The sequence below is a fragment of the Peromyscus maniculatus genome, chromosome 18, assembly GCF_049852395.1.
Source record: "Peromyscus maniculatus bairdii isolate BWxNUB_F1_BW_parent chromosome 18, HU_Pman_BW_mat_3.1, whole genome shotgun sequence".
Taxonomy (NCBI): domain Eukaryota; kingdom Metazoa; phylum Chordata; class Mammalia; order Rodentia; family Cricetidae; genus Peromyscus; species Peromyscus maniculatus.
In genome coordinates, this window is record NC_134869.1 from 6,981,219 (window position 1) to 6,995,706 (window position 14,488).

At 44.6% G+C, this 14,488-nt stretch overlaps 1 protein-coding gene and 2 pseudogenes across 8 annotated transcripts in view; 2 read left to right on the top strand and 1 right to left on the bottom strand.

The window, feature by feature from the left end:
- Positions 1-2,037, bottom strand: part of LOC143269255 (disks large homolog 5-like) — a 126,341-nt gene extending 124,304 nt beyond the window's left edge. For 2 of the 7 annotated variants that reach the window (XM_076554327.1, XM_076554329.1), the window contains exons 1-2: positions 1,756-2,037; positions 1,141-1,292 (exon numbers count right to left, since the gene is read on the bottom strand). The gene's annotated coding sequence lies outside the window, so the exon portion shown is untranslated. Of the gene's footprint in view, positions 1-1,140; positions 1,293-1,376; positions 1,519-1,755 lie in introns of all 7 variants that reach the window. The other 5 variants (XM_076554318.1, XM_076554319.1, XM_076554321.1 and 2 more) reach the window with 4 other exon arrangements.
- A 4,946-nt stretch (positions 2,038-6,983) lies between these two features.
- Positions 6,984-8,626, top strand: LOC143269253 (nitric oxide synthase-interacting protein pseudogene; annotated as a pseudogene). The gene has a single exon (XR_013045668.1). The product of XR_013045668.1 is annotated as a nitric oxide synthase-interacting protein pseudogene (transcript).
- A 2,529-nt stretch (positions 8,627-11,155) lies between these two features.
- Positions 11,156-12,692, top strand: LOC143269282 (SIN3-HDAC complex-associated factor pseudogene; annotated as a pseudogene).
- Positions 12,693-14,488: the final 1,796 nt, after the last annotated feature.

A 14,488-nucleotide genomic window follows, 5' to 3' on the forward strand; every position in this document is an offset into this window, starting at 1 on the left:
GTCAGTGTTTACCTAAAGTTAAGAATGTGGGGAAGTGAACTAACATCACAGCAGTACAAAGGACAAAGCAGCACCTTCTGATCCTCCTGCCTCTGCTTCTCATGTTCTGAAGTACAGACATGCACCACCACGTGAGGTTCTGTGCAGTGCTGGGAATAAACCCAGGGCATCATTTACACTAGGCAAGAACACTACCAAGAGGATTACTTTCCCAGTTGGGCTGTGGCATACCCATTTAATACCAGTACTTAGGAAGCAGAGGCAGGGGTATCTCTGGATTTGAGGCCAACCTGGTCTATAGAGTGAATTCCATGGCAACCAAGACTATAGAGAAGCCCTTTTTCAAAAAACCAAATGTCTCAGAAAATGATTATGAAATACAAAGAAAACTTCAGAACTAAGCTTCTACACTGAAGTCACTCAATTCCAACAAGTTTATGTATAATTTCACTAGTTTTTTATAAAACTTGAGAGAAAATTGTCAGATATTCATACATACAAGCACTTGCAGATTGGAAATACTCAGTTTGCGACCCATAGGCTTCACATCCCTGAAAGACACCCAGTCATCAAATACTCTAAAATTGCTCTGTTGGCTGGGCTAACAATCTGAATACAGGTTCTCACATGTTTTGGAGGGAGGCTATTGCCAAGTGGTAGTGACACATGCCTTTAATCCGACATTCAGAAAATGGAGATGGTTACACTGGCATTTGTGTTAAGGGCACAGTCATGGAAGCTATGTGCTTAGCTTTAGAAAATTGCCCCAGGATTCCCTAGCAGATTGAGAATGCAGCCAACAGGGTGTTGGCAGCCTCCAGCCTCAGGTTTCCTGGCTATAGGAAAGTCACAAGGTTGGAGGCTGACTTAGCCATCTCATCCAGGAAACAGGAACCCCTCTGATCTGCCCTTGATGGGATACTGTTGCTGTGCTAGACACCAGGGTGGGATGGCAGCTGACATTGCTGCCATCAGCTGGCAGGTGCCAAGGATTCTGCACGTCTTGTGGCAGACACAGGTGTCCATACCCAGTCTATGCTAACATCAGGTGCCTAAGCAGAGTGGGCAGATTGCAAGAGGTGACACCCTGACCCTTGCTCCCTCATGCATCCCTGTCCTCAGGAGCATTCTCAGACCCACCTGGGCATCCAGGATGGCATTCTGCTCCTGGTCTTTCTGCTGGAGCAGCAGCTGGTGCTGCATCTCTGGCACCCATCCTGTAGCCTCTCCTCACAGCACATGACTGCCAATTCCTTCTCATCCTTCTCCAGCAGAATCATGTTCTCTTCCACCTGTGGGTGCAAGACCAACTCAGGTGGGGTGGGGAGATGACAGAAGACACACTGGTGCTCATGAGGTCCAGCTAAGCTACCCACACAAACAGCAGGGTTAGCAGCATCTGCTACTCCATCATGTCCATGGTCTGCTGCAGATCTTGCAGTGTCCAGCGGTTCAGTTCTCAGTAAACCACGTTCACCTGGTTCTTCTGGGTATGGCAGAACCCCCAACCTCTGTGTACTTCATAGGTTCAAATGGAAATAGTGTCAGAGGGGTTGGGGGTGGAGCCAGGACTATACTTGCCTGGAAATTGTATGGGTGTCCCCTACCCCACTCAGTATATGAACACTCACCTGAGCAGGTCTCATGGGCAGCACAGTCCTGGCCTCTGTCCTAGAGGAGGACTGAATGCCTCTGACCTGAAGCCTTAGGTGCTGGGAGTCAGAACTACCCACCGCCCAATACCTCTGTACTTACCTGTCTCTTCTTGTGAAGGACTTGGAGTTGGCTTTCTTTGACATTGTCCTGTCTAGCTGGGGAGCCTCCCTGAACATGCTTTTGTCTAAAATAGACCATTTTATTTATTTAAAAAAGAGTCTTTCACTTGGTTTTTGGAGATGTAGTCCAGGTTGGCCTAAGACTTAATAATCCTCCTCCTGCCCCAGCTTGGGGGTTCAGGCTTGTGCCACCATAAGTGACCAAGAACATAACAGGTGCCTCTTGACTCATGACTCAGACTGTCACAAGAGGAAGATGTCACCCTCAACCGCAGCACCCAGGCCCTCATGCCCTTTATGACAGAGGCACTGTCTAGGACCTGTACCTGCTGCTGTCACTCTGCCTGGGACCTGTGCTTGCTACCTCCATCCTGCCTGGGACCTGCACCTGCTGATGCCACCTCATCTGAGACTCACACCTGCTGCTTTCATCCCACCTGGGACCCACACCTGTTACCACCACCCAGTCTGTGACTGCACAGTGAGACCTTGTCTCAAAAACAAACAACAACAAACCCTGTCAACTCCCCAAGCACAGGCATTCTAGACAGACTTAAGTGACCATGGGTGCCATTAGGCTAAGTGTTTCTTCTTTGTGGTGCTGAAGATGGAGCCCTGCTGAGCAAGTCTTGGGATGATCATAACCCACAAACCACAATAAGTAATTCTTAGAGATAAACATGAATCTGTTCAAAGTGGTGACCTATAAGAGAGGTAGGGAGGGGCTCTATTTTCCTGCTTTAACAACCGTGCTATGCAGGGAAACAGTTAAGAAACTTCACAGCACCACAGGAGCTACTGACTTCTGGAGCTATGAAGTTAGAAGTTCCTGTGCTCAAGGCCCAACCCAGCACTCAGGAATTCAGAGCTGCCCTCAGATGCAAGGCAACTTCTGGGCCAGTCTGGGCTACATGAGACCCTGTATCAAACAACAACAGCAAACCCAAAAACAAACAAAAAAACCCAAACAACAAAGACAAAACAAATAAACAAACAACCCCCCCCAAAAAAAAAAGAAAAAAGAAAAAACACTGGAATGGGTTGGCTGGCTCAGCCCATAAAGGCTCTTCCTTGCATAGTAAGCCTGATGATGGACTCAATCTGGGGAATGCACAGGAAGCTAGAAGGAGAGAAGAACTCCACAGAGCTGTCCTCTGATGCCACATGTGCCAAGGTGCCAGGCACAACTACCTATGATGACAAAATGAAATAAAATAAAAGTAGTTCCTCAGCTTTGATACTGCTGACCTCTGGGCTAGTCAGGGCCTATCTAGGGTTACTGTGTGCATCAAGGGCTCAACCAGCAGCTGTAGTTCCATCCACCAATGACAAAAATCCAAATAAAATGTCTGCATACATCCCTAACCAGTCATCATCACTGTTAGATGAGCACTCTGTTTAATCCAGGCAGGTCCTGGACCCTGACTGGCCCAGCTTTAATCACAGCCTTCACTCAGTCACATGAGAAAACCCTAGCCAGACTCGTGAGCTGCTCTCATCCCCACCTGGAGAATGTTTTGTTGCTTTTTTTTTCTGAAGTAGGGTCTCATGTAGCCCAGACTGGCTTCAATCTCCCCAGTGTGGCCAAGGATGACTTTGAACTCCTGATCTTCCTATCTCCAGCTCCTAAGTGCCCAGATGTCAGGCACCCAGTGGGGTCTAATTCTGCAGAGCCCCTAAACCAACAGCAAACAGTAGCTCCTGGCCAACCCCCACATGGTCCCTGGATCTGCAAGCAGTTCCTTGGACATATGGCTGTGCCCTCAGACACACTGCCCCATGCTCCCATCACAAACTCTTGAATCATATCCTTTCTGACAGAGACCCCTTGGTGGTCAGTTTTCATTGCCAACCTGACACAATCTAGGATCACCTGGGAAGTGAGGGGTTGTCTGGATCAGGCTGGACTGTGGGCATGTCTGGGAGAGGTTGTCTTGATTGCTCTGGGGGAGGCCTGGCAGCTCCTTCCCTGATGCCAGAATGCCAACCCCCAAGCCCCAGTCAGGCCCTGCTTTTGGTCCTTGGCAATGCGTTGGTCCTTCCTTCAGGTGGCTTCCCAGCAGCCGGTACAGAACCCTGTTATGGAACAGTCAGAGGTCAGGCCACTTGACCTTTGATGTACTTGCTTAGAGGTCAGAGAGAGATGCAGGAGTCTTGAAACTGTGTATACAGGACAAGCAGGATTTGTTTAACAGGGACATTCATCAGACATGGGAAATTAATGGCACATCTGCTGGACTGCCTTCAACACCCAGCCATCTCGATGGGCCTGTGCTCCTGCGTGCTGTGGAGGTGCTGGCAACTGACTTCCTATGGCATTCTCAAGATGTGCTTGTTTTCTATACCTGTTGCTTTAGACTTAAGAGGACACCAAATTTCTACACTGGCGTAAGTCTTCAAAGCTTACAAACAGCAACAGTGGGTGCCAGGCTGCCAGTGACCCCAGGTAATGCAAGAAGGAGCACGGTGGGGCGATGTTGTGGTCCATGCCCTTCTCATTCACCACTGGAGCCGGGGACCCTCCCTAGGAAATAAAGGGACAGCAGGATGTGTCGATGTAACGGTCTTATTAAATAAGAATCACAGAGCCAAATGCAGAGTTAAAAGCCCAAGAGGTCAGAGCAGTAGCTAAGAGCTGAGACTAAAACAGTCTTCTTACCCCTTGCTGCCACTGCATCCTTCTCCTGAGAAAGAGACCTACTTCCTGTGTGTCTGTCTACTTCTGTTCTGCCTTCTCATTGGTTGTAAACCCAACCACATGACCTTCTCGTCTCTACCTGTCTGTACAGACCTCCAGGTCTTCTATGGTTGGTATTGAAATTAAAGGTGTGTGTCTCCATGCTGGTGGTGTCCTTGAACACTCAGAGATCTGCCTGTCATGTGATCGGGGATTAAGGGCGTGTGCTACCACTGCCAGACTTCTGCTATGGCTTGCTATTAGCTCTGACCCCCAGGCAACTTTATTTATTAACATACAAATAAAATCACATTTCAGCACAAATAAAATATCACCATAAGGGTGGAAGAGGAAAATGTAAACCTATTCCTTGCAGAAACTACCCAAGCAACCATAGAACTCCCTGAGGTCTGGGAAAAGGTCTGTGCTAGGACTAAAGTCATGTCACCATGTTGGATCGTGTTTTTCTTTAAAAAAAAAAAAAAAAAGGAAAAAGATTTATGTGTACAAAGTGTTGCCTGCATGTGTATCTACACACCATCACACTAACATTAGTTAGATCAGGGTTACATCGAATGCAGAAGACAAAAATAATTAAATCTCAATTATAATAGAGTTAATGGGGGGACTGAAGAGATGGCTTAGTGGCTAAAAGCACTGGCTGCTCTTGCAGAAGACCCAGGTTCAGTTCCTGATGGCTCATAACTGCCTCTAACTCCAGTTCCGGGGCATTGCTCTGGACTTCATAGGCACCAAGCATGCACATGGCGCACAGACACACATAAGGTAAAACACTAGTAAATAAATAAATAAAAGTAAATAAAAACATGGGGCTAACAGATCTATAATTTAGGGATTTCTGTCTCAGTGGCTTTGGTTATCACTTCTCTCTCCTGAAGACCTGCTTTCCTGACAAGTCAGCCCTACTGGCTTCTACGATAACACCTACCTCCATAGGGCATGAACTAGTAAGCAGTAGGCCAAGGTTTCCAAAGCAATCTGCACCTCACTATTACACCTTCAGTATGGTCGTCCCTAAGTGTACAGAGTTGGAAGGGTACAGGTCCAAAGCCATAGTCAAATCTATTACTGTCCTCAGTATACAACATGAGGGATTTTGTTTTGTTTTTCTGAAACAGTGTTTCTCTGTGTAACAGCCTGGTTGTCCTGGAACTCTATCTGTAATCCAGGCTGGCCTCAAACTCAGAGATCTGCCTGCCTCTGCCTCCTGAGTGCTTGGGGCTGTAACTCCGTGGTGTCTGCCCAGTGCTGAGGTCCTGGGTTCCATTCCCAGTGCTGAAAAGAAAACAAAAACAAATCCCCAAAACTCTAGTGCTGTGTACACAGGAGTATGCCACCATGCTAGTCTTGTATCTTCTAAGAGTGGCAGACATTGCATTTAGGGCTTGTTCTAATTTCCTACGATATGTGCTCTACTCTCAGTTTCTCTCAAGACCCTCATCCCAAGAAACCAAGGCTCTCAGTGGGTGCGGATGCCAGCAAGCAGCCCAGACAACTTCCTGCCTGGCTAATGGTGCCCTATGTGTGGGCTCACATTGAGAGTTCTGGCTAGAAGTTTCAGACTCCTGCTTTGCTCCTAGCCTTGTGGCACTTCAGCATTCTGGAATGTAGCCCTTCAGCAGTGTGTGGGCCTCTAGACACCCACAGTTCTCTTGGTTTTCCACATTAGACTTTGGCTAGAGTCCAGTCAACCCATGATGCATTCCTGGGGCCACCTACACTGTTGTTATTTTCTTTATTTTCAGTGCTGGGAATGGAAGCCAGGGCCTTCTGCAAGGTAGCCAAGTGCTGTAGCACTAAGCCAGGCCTGAAGCCCCCTGCTGGGGGATTCTAGGCAAGGGCTCCATTGGTGAACCATACTGGCACCCAGCCACTCACTGTGAGGTTTTAGGCAGGGACTCCACCCATAAGCCACACTACTTCCACTTGGGAGAGGGAGTTCTGTGGTTGATATATTTGTACCTTAATAAACTTATCTGAGGTTCAGAGAATAGAACAGCCAATAGATTAGACATAGAGGCCAGAAAATGGAGGTACACACACCTTTAATCCTATCACTTGGGAGGCAGAGATCCATCTGGATCTCTGTGAGTTCAAGGCCACACTGGAAACAACCAGACATGGTGACACACGCCTTTAATCCCAGGACTTGATAGCTCAAGTCTTGCTTGGCAAAGACACACGCCTTTAATCCCAGGAAGTGATGGCAGGAAACAGAAAGGTATATAAGGTGTGAGGACCAGGAACTAGTGCCTTTTCAGCTTTTAGGCCTTTAGCAGCAGTTCAGCTGAGATCCATTCTGGTGAGGACTCACAAGCTTCAGTCTGAAGATTCGTGGAAACAGGATCTGATCAGGAGTTGTCGAGGAAACAATTACTCTTTGTAAGGAATCCCAGTTGAAAGAAAATTTACAATATCTACATTTATTTCCCAGTGTGTTATTAAATGGAACTTTATGTGTCATCACAATACAGTAGAAGCAGCGACGGGTCGGATAACCGTTTGTGAGGATGACGCGGCACAGTAAGAACTGTACCACAGGGGCTGTCTACACCTACCATGAGAAGAAGGATGCAGCGGCCTCAGGCTATGGAACCCAGAACATCCGACTGAGCCGGGACGCTGTGAAGGACTTTGACTGCTGCTGTCTCTCACTGCAGCCCTGCCATGATCCTGTGGTCACCCCAGATGGCTACCTGTACGAACGGGAGGCGATCCTGGAGTACATCCTACACCAGAAGAAAGAGATTGCCTGGCAGATCAAGGCCTATGAGAAGCTGCGAGCAGCCCGGAGGGAAGAGCAGAAACAGCTTCAGCGAGCTGCAGCCCAGGACCAAGTTCAAGGCTTCCTGGAGAAGGAGGTAGCCATCATGAGCTGGCCCCTCAACCCCTTCATGCCCAAAGCTGCCACCTTACCCAACACAGATGGTGAGCAGCCAGGGGCCAGTGCGGGTCCCCCAGGAAAGGACAAGAACAAAGCGCTGCCCAGCTTCTGGATTCCCTCACTGACGCCTGAGGCAAAGGCCACCAAGCTGGAAAAACCATCTCGCACTGTGACCTGCCCGATGTCTGGGAAGCCTCTATGCATGTCGGACCTGACGCCATTGCGCTTCATGCAGCTCGACGACTCTGGAGACCGCGTGGGACTCATCACACGCAGTGAGCGCTACGTGTGTGCTGTGACCCGAGACAGCCTGAGCAATGCCACACCATGTGCAGTGCTGCGGCCCTCTGGGGCTGTGGTCACCCTGGAGTGTGTCGAGAAACTGATCCGGAAGGACATGGTGGACCCGGTGAACGGGGATCCGCTGACAGAACGTGATATCATCATGCTGCAGCGCGGTGGTACAGGCTTCGCAGGCTCAGGAGTGAAGCTACAGGCAGAGCTGTCCTGGCCAGTGATGTAAGCCTGAGCTGAGAACTAATAAACCTGCCTGTGAATGGAAAAAAGAAAAAAGAAATACAATTTAATGCCAGGTGGTGGGAGAGCATGCCTCTAATCTCAGCACTTGGGCAGACAGGCAGATCTCTGTGAGTTCAAGGCCAGCCTGGGCTACAGAGCGAGTTCCACTAGAACTAAACTAGAGCTTTTGTTACACATAAGTTAAAGTTCATCAACACAGTAATGTCATTAAGAACCAGGAATGGAAGTAGTCGTAAGAAGATCCTGGCTTCTTCTGGGCATTTGAGTTGTTCTTCTCCTCAGGAAGGGCATCTTACAAAACCTAAGGATTTCATAAGAATCTATTGGATAGGTCTTAGGACTCTCCAAGATTTTCACTGCCAAAGGGCACATACTGGAATTATCTGGAAATATAAGCTCCAGAGAACAACAAGGACCTCATTAGTAAATAATTATCAGGAATAGAAGTGGCCAAGATGAGAAGATTTTAATCTTTCATTTTATCTATCATCTATCTATCTATCTATCTATCTATCTATCTATCTATCTATCTATCTATCTCTATTTATCTATCTATCTGTCTATCTCATCCTCTTTCTTTTTGTTTTAAGTCTAGCCACCCAGGCTGATCTCAAACTTGAGTATTTCTTTCTTTTATGTGTGCTACTGTGCTTGGCACCAAGATTCCATACCCTGAAGCATGCCTGAAACCTGTTAAATAAATCTCATCAAAAGTGAGTACTGACATAATTCAATTCACTCTCTCTATATATAACTAAATTTACCACCACCACCACCCCCTCCCCCCCCCCTGCCCCGTGCACCCCATGCTTACCTTGCACTGGTTGATTGGGCATTTCACATCTAAAGAAATCTGAAATACAAAATGCTATGAAATCTGAAACTGTTGATCCCAAGCATTTCATATAAGGGACATTCAGCCTGCAATTAGCATGTAATTAATAATTAACAATAGTGGTCATTTGCTGTTAGGACTCTTAATGCTCTTCACAATCACAAAGAAGGAAGGTGGCCAACTCCAGCAGTTCTCATCTCACCATCTGAAATGAAAGCTGGGAGGTTGAGTGAATGTCTGAGAACAAGGCTAGCAAAGCCCTGGCTCTGGAGACCCTGCCTTGCCTCCAGGCTCTGAGTTCTGTGCCATCAATCACCCTGTGCTGCCTTCATAAGACCCAGTGACCTTGACCTCACCTTGAGTTCAAAGCATTTTTGCATACTTGCTCTAGTTAGCTCCTGGGCCTTAATGGATTCTTTGGAAAGATGCTGGATTTTTGTTTGGCCTCAGTTTCTGACTGCACCCTGCAAGTCATCTGACAAAATCATGTTTGTTTTAGAGGCAAGTGTTAGTACTGCATTATAATCTCTGTAACTAAAGTCTGGTGCTCTTTTTCATGTTTAGACATAGGCAGCTAATAACAGAGCACAACTGAGTTAAATAAATTTAGAAGGATATGTGTTTTTTTAAATCTTAATACAAAGTTAACACAGATTTTGGGTTTATAAAATATAGAAATCAACATAATTTTTATTGACATACAGCTCCAGTAAAACTTAAAATTCTGTGAGATAGGCATAACAATATTCTCCATCAATTTTAAATTAGATTTATTATTGCTATTATTATTTCTGTGCACTTGTGTGACATGCATGCACAGTACATGTATTGAGGTCAGAAACTAATGTAAGGGATTGGTACTCTGCCCCCTAAAATGTGGGTCCCAGATCATCAGGCTTGGTGGTGAGTGCCTATTTACCAGCTGAACCATCTTGTCAGCTCCTCTGTCAAGTCTGAAATTTAACAGTAAGGCAGAAAAACTTTACTTGGAATTTAAATAAAATTGGGGGGGGGTTCTTCTTCAAGAAACTGAGGACTAGCAATGCTTATTGGGAAGAGGCATTTCCAAGCAGACCAGAGAATTTATGTTCAACCCTGAAATCCCACAAGGTAGCAGGATGGAACATGTTGTACCCCGAGTCCCCCAAAGACCTCCAAGAGACCAAATTCTGCAAAGTCTATTTATTGCTGCCAGTTAACTTGGGCATCTCCATCCATCTGATGCAGCAGAGCAGGAGAGACCCTGAGTAGCACTCAAGCAGGGTTTTTCTAATGGTTTGGGTAGAAGATCTAGGGGAATTCCAACTCTATAGCATTACAAGCTCAAGACTGGTGCTTACGTCACGTTAGAGATGCTTGGTTTGAACTGTTTAGAGAGTTGCAACTGAAAGGAAATTGCCCTGTCCTCTAGCAATCTATGTTATTGTATCCATTTGACCAGCAGATCCATTTCCTCTGATAGCTAGGCATCCCATTTTTATCTGCAGGAAACTCATTCCCTATGACAGCTATGGTATACAATCTATAACAACAGAAAATATCTCAGAGGACATATCTGGCGCTTTGTTTATTATGCCAGTTATGTTATATCCTTTAGGTCATGGCAGGAAATGCCTGGTGTGCAGCTCCTGACTGTCTAGGGGTGGGGGGGCAGCAGATCATCTGGTTGTCCTCTGTCTGACCCTTCTCTAAGATGGCTGCAACCCTGGCATCCTCTCAAAAAGACTTCCAAAGAGTTGTCCTCTTTAACTCCACATGCATATCTCTCCCTATCCCATACCCCAAAGCACATAAACTAAATTAAATTAAGTAATTGGTGAAATGATAAATAAAAAAGAAAGCGAGGTGATACTGAGTACCTTTCAGCAGGTCCTGCCAAGGTATGCCACTAAGCAACACACACCACCAGCAACAGTTAGTGCAAAGAGGTTCATTGGGGAATGGTGAGTGGAAGTGTGAAGGGCTATGTTGGAGTGGAGACTTAGAGAGACAGATTGACAAGAGGAAGAAGAGACACAAGAAAGAAAAGAAGAGGCAAGAGAGAGGAGAAGCAAAGAGATGTGAAAAAGGCAGAGGGATGGAAAGGGAGTGAGCTGTACCTGGCGGGCATTTTTAAGGCTGCACATGTGGCAGAGCTGAGGGTGGACAGAACCTGATGACAAGTGATGATGTAACTGCTGTGGTGGCAGCAGCAGATGTAGGCTGCTGAGGCATGGCAGAAACTAACAATTGGGGTGTGTGTCAAACACTGCATCCTGCCTCTACCTCCCTAGTGCTAGGATTAAAGACAGGCACCACCACACCTCATGATATGGATTATTTTTGATGTCTAAATAGGAGCTGATGAAAACATTTTCATATCTTTGTTCCTCAATCATCTTCATTATTTCTATTTTCTACATGGTCCATATCATAATAAAGTAACCATAAGTATATACTATAGGATCTTCTGACTACAAAATAGAGGGAGATAATAAAAGTGTTATAAATATGGGGGGCTTTTGTTCTATTAAAATATTTGCATAATGAGGAGCAAGCAATGAATGAGAACTATGAAGTATATCCCATCAAACTCATTTTTCCCCCTGTGGTTCGACTCCATCTCTTTTGCTACAACCATTAAAATAGCTCCACACTATCACTTTAAGAATTTTGACAAGTATATACACGTTCACATTTTTTTTTATCATTAATCTGCCTTAGCATTTTTGTTTCATTATTGCTCTAGGCTAAACCATTTGGGTAGGTTGTAGAATTTTTTTAACTTAGGCAGCATATAAAATCAGCAAACTTGCTGGATTCACTGTGTGCACAGTGAGTGCTTGCAGGGATTTCTCGGTGCAGCCTGCTGTGTGTGTGGATGCTGCTGCACATGGAAGCTGTTGCCCAGAAGGAAATGTTTGGTTTTCATAAGCCAAAGATGCACTGAAGAACAAAGGACTGCTGTATCTGCAGAGACAAATCTTCCAGCTCTTGGTTCATGGACAGTAAACATTACATAAAGGATTTTCAGAGCTATTTTGGGTTGCACATGACATCTGCAGTGTGTGTGTGTTGCTTGTGGAAAGATGGAAGAAGTTGAAGATCCAGAAAAACAAAGCAAAAACAACAACAACAACAAAACAACAACAAAACTGGAATCATGTTGTAGACACAAGGGCAGGACCCAGTCTAAAGACATTTAAATCAAAAAAGTGAGAACTCTATCTGGAAACAAGATGAAAAGCAATCACATCAGTAAACTGCAGAAGGAATTTAAACACCACAATCCTGATGCTCATAGCACCTCAAGTGCCCCTCCGGCCCAGTCTCTCTGCTTCAGGAACCATCAGATCAAGGCTCAGATACAGAGATGGCTTCCAGCTCTAAGAGGACTCCAGTTTTTCCTTTTTAGATATTACCTACTGGAAAAGGCAGAAAATACGTTGTGGGATCATCTCTAAGGGCAGTTTTGGCCAAGTCCTCACTGACACCCATCTCTTCCAGCCTTGCTGCAGCACAAAGCAAGCAGCTGCTGAGAAGCCTGAGGAGGAGGGGCTGGCACCTCGCCCAATCTCCCCTCAGGAGTAGTGACTGAGGTTCATGTAGAAGGGAACAAAGATTGATTTAAACTTTGAAAAGAACATAAAGCAACAAACTGACCCTCCTATTTTTAACTTGGATACCTATTATTCTGCCAAAAGACATTTTATATAACAGTTTTAATGTGTTACCCATTCCCCATCCAACAAACTCAGAAGCCAGTGTCTAGCTTAATGCAAGGAAAAAAGTGTACATAATATTTAAGATGCTGAGTATTTCATAGGAAAGCTGAATGCTGTTGTAAAGTACTCTTTAAGTGTTTTTTTTTACTTGTTTAATAACCCCAAATGAATGAAATAAGGGGATTTCAGAGGCTAGAGGTGCAATTGTTCTATGATAAACCATATGTAGTTTAGTCTTTCTGTGGAAAGGTTGTGGTTGAGGCATTTTTAAATGTGTGGCTACACTTATTTTTCCTCATGATAATTTGTCATAATTCAGTAGCATGATCTGCCTCTAGAGACAGTTAAGTATTTTGGAATGCTTCAGCATTACCAAACTTCTGATGATTCAGACCCGTACTACTGACTATTAAGCAGAGGAGACTGAGATTTCTCCAAATAGCTTAGAAGAGGAAGCAATTTCTGAACACACAGGTAGCATCGTGCCACCTCCCTTCATCTTAATATTTGAAAATAAGACTTTATGTGAATCTTCTAAAACAGAACCGGAGCTTCTTCTGGGCAAGGCAAGCCTGTAGGATGGGCAAGGTCCTATATGGATAGTATCAAAACATCACCATACAGTAAAGAACACATGGTTAGAAACATTTATTAATATGTGTAAGTCCTGGGGATGCACTGGGCATAGCTGATGCTGTTTGAGGCACATTTCTTAGAGAACTTGCAGTGTGTAAATAATTGACATTGCTGTTAAATGACTATCTGGGACTCACTGAAATCTGTATGATTCAGTTCTAGATCTGGATTTCCTCAGTTGACCTTTGTGGAGGTTTTATCTATAGAGTAGCCCTTTGCCTTGTCTTGACCTTATTAGGATTTGGGCTTTTGTTGCTTTTCTCCCACTATTTAAAGTAGACTTAAGAGAAGAGTTGTATATTGAGATTAAGTTGGCTAGTTGAGTTGGTTTCTTGGTGTTGGGCTTCTGAACATCCAGGTAGCTGAATGGAATGCCTCACATTAAGATCTCAGAGAGGGTTTCTCCATAGAATGCTCCTAAAGCTGTCCAATGGTTTCTTCTCAAAATTCAGGAAAAAACAACACTGCCATGTCAGACATCTCTTAGAGGGAAGGGTACATGCTGCCTTAGTATTCTGTCACTCATGATTATTTTTGAAAACTGGATTTTTAAAGTCTGTTAGTGTTTCACAACAAGGAGAGCCACAGTTTATGACAACCTGTAGTTTTATAGTTTTACCTTGTGTGCTTCTTCCTTTTGTGAAAAACCTACCTAGTACAAGCCACCATATGCAGAGTGCCCAATGATTGATCATCTTTATTTCTGCATTTATATATTTATTATTAGACCTCAACTCCGTCTTCTCCCACTCAACTCTGCCTGTAAGCATACTTTATCTAGGCATGCACTTTGTATTAATACACTAGAAATCTACAAATATGTCATACTTTTTATACTCTTGGATAGTTATTATCAAAACCATTACTCTAGGGTATTGAATAAATTTAGTTTTATTAGAAAAAAATAAAATAAACAACCTTGGTATTTTATGCCAAAGTAGGATAGTGAATTCTGATGTAGCCTGAGAAAAAATCTGGAGATAATATTTAAAAGTAAAAGTAGATGAAGCTTTTCATCTGCTAAGTAGCATTAAGTTAGTTGGTAATACTCACCTATTTTACTTTTATGTATACTTGTGTGTGAATGTTTTTCTTGCATGTATATCTGAGTACCAGAGGCATGCTTGGTACGGAGGTCAGAAGAAGTCATTGGGTCCTCTGGAATTAGAATTTCAGATGGATATGAGCCCCCTTATGTGTGCTGGGAACCAAACCCAAGTGCTCTTAACTACTGAACCATCTCCCCAAGCCCCAAACTCATACTTCTTAAATTTAGCAGATGGAATTGGTATTCTGAGTAACCTATCTGAGACAGCCTTATGGAATTTTATCAAATGTTTTGTGTCATAAACCAACGGGAAACACCATTTCAGAGATTTGAATGAATCCTTCAGGCTTTGTTCACAGTATTCCTAA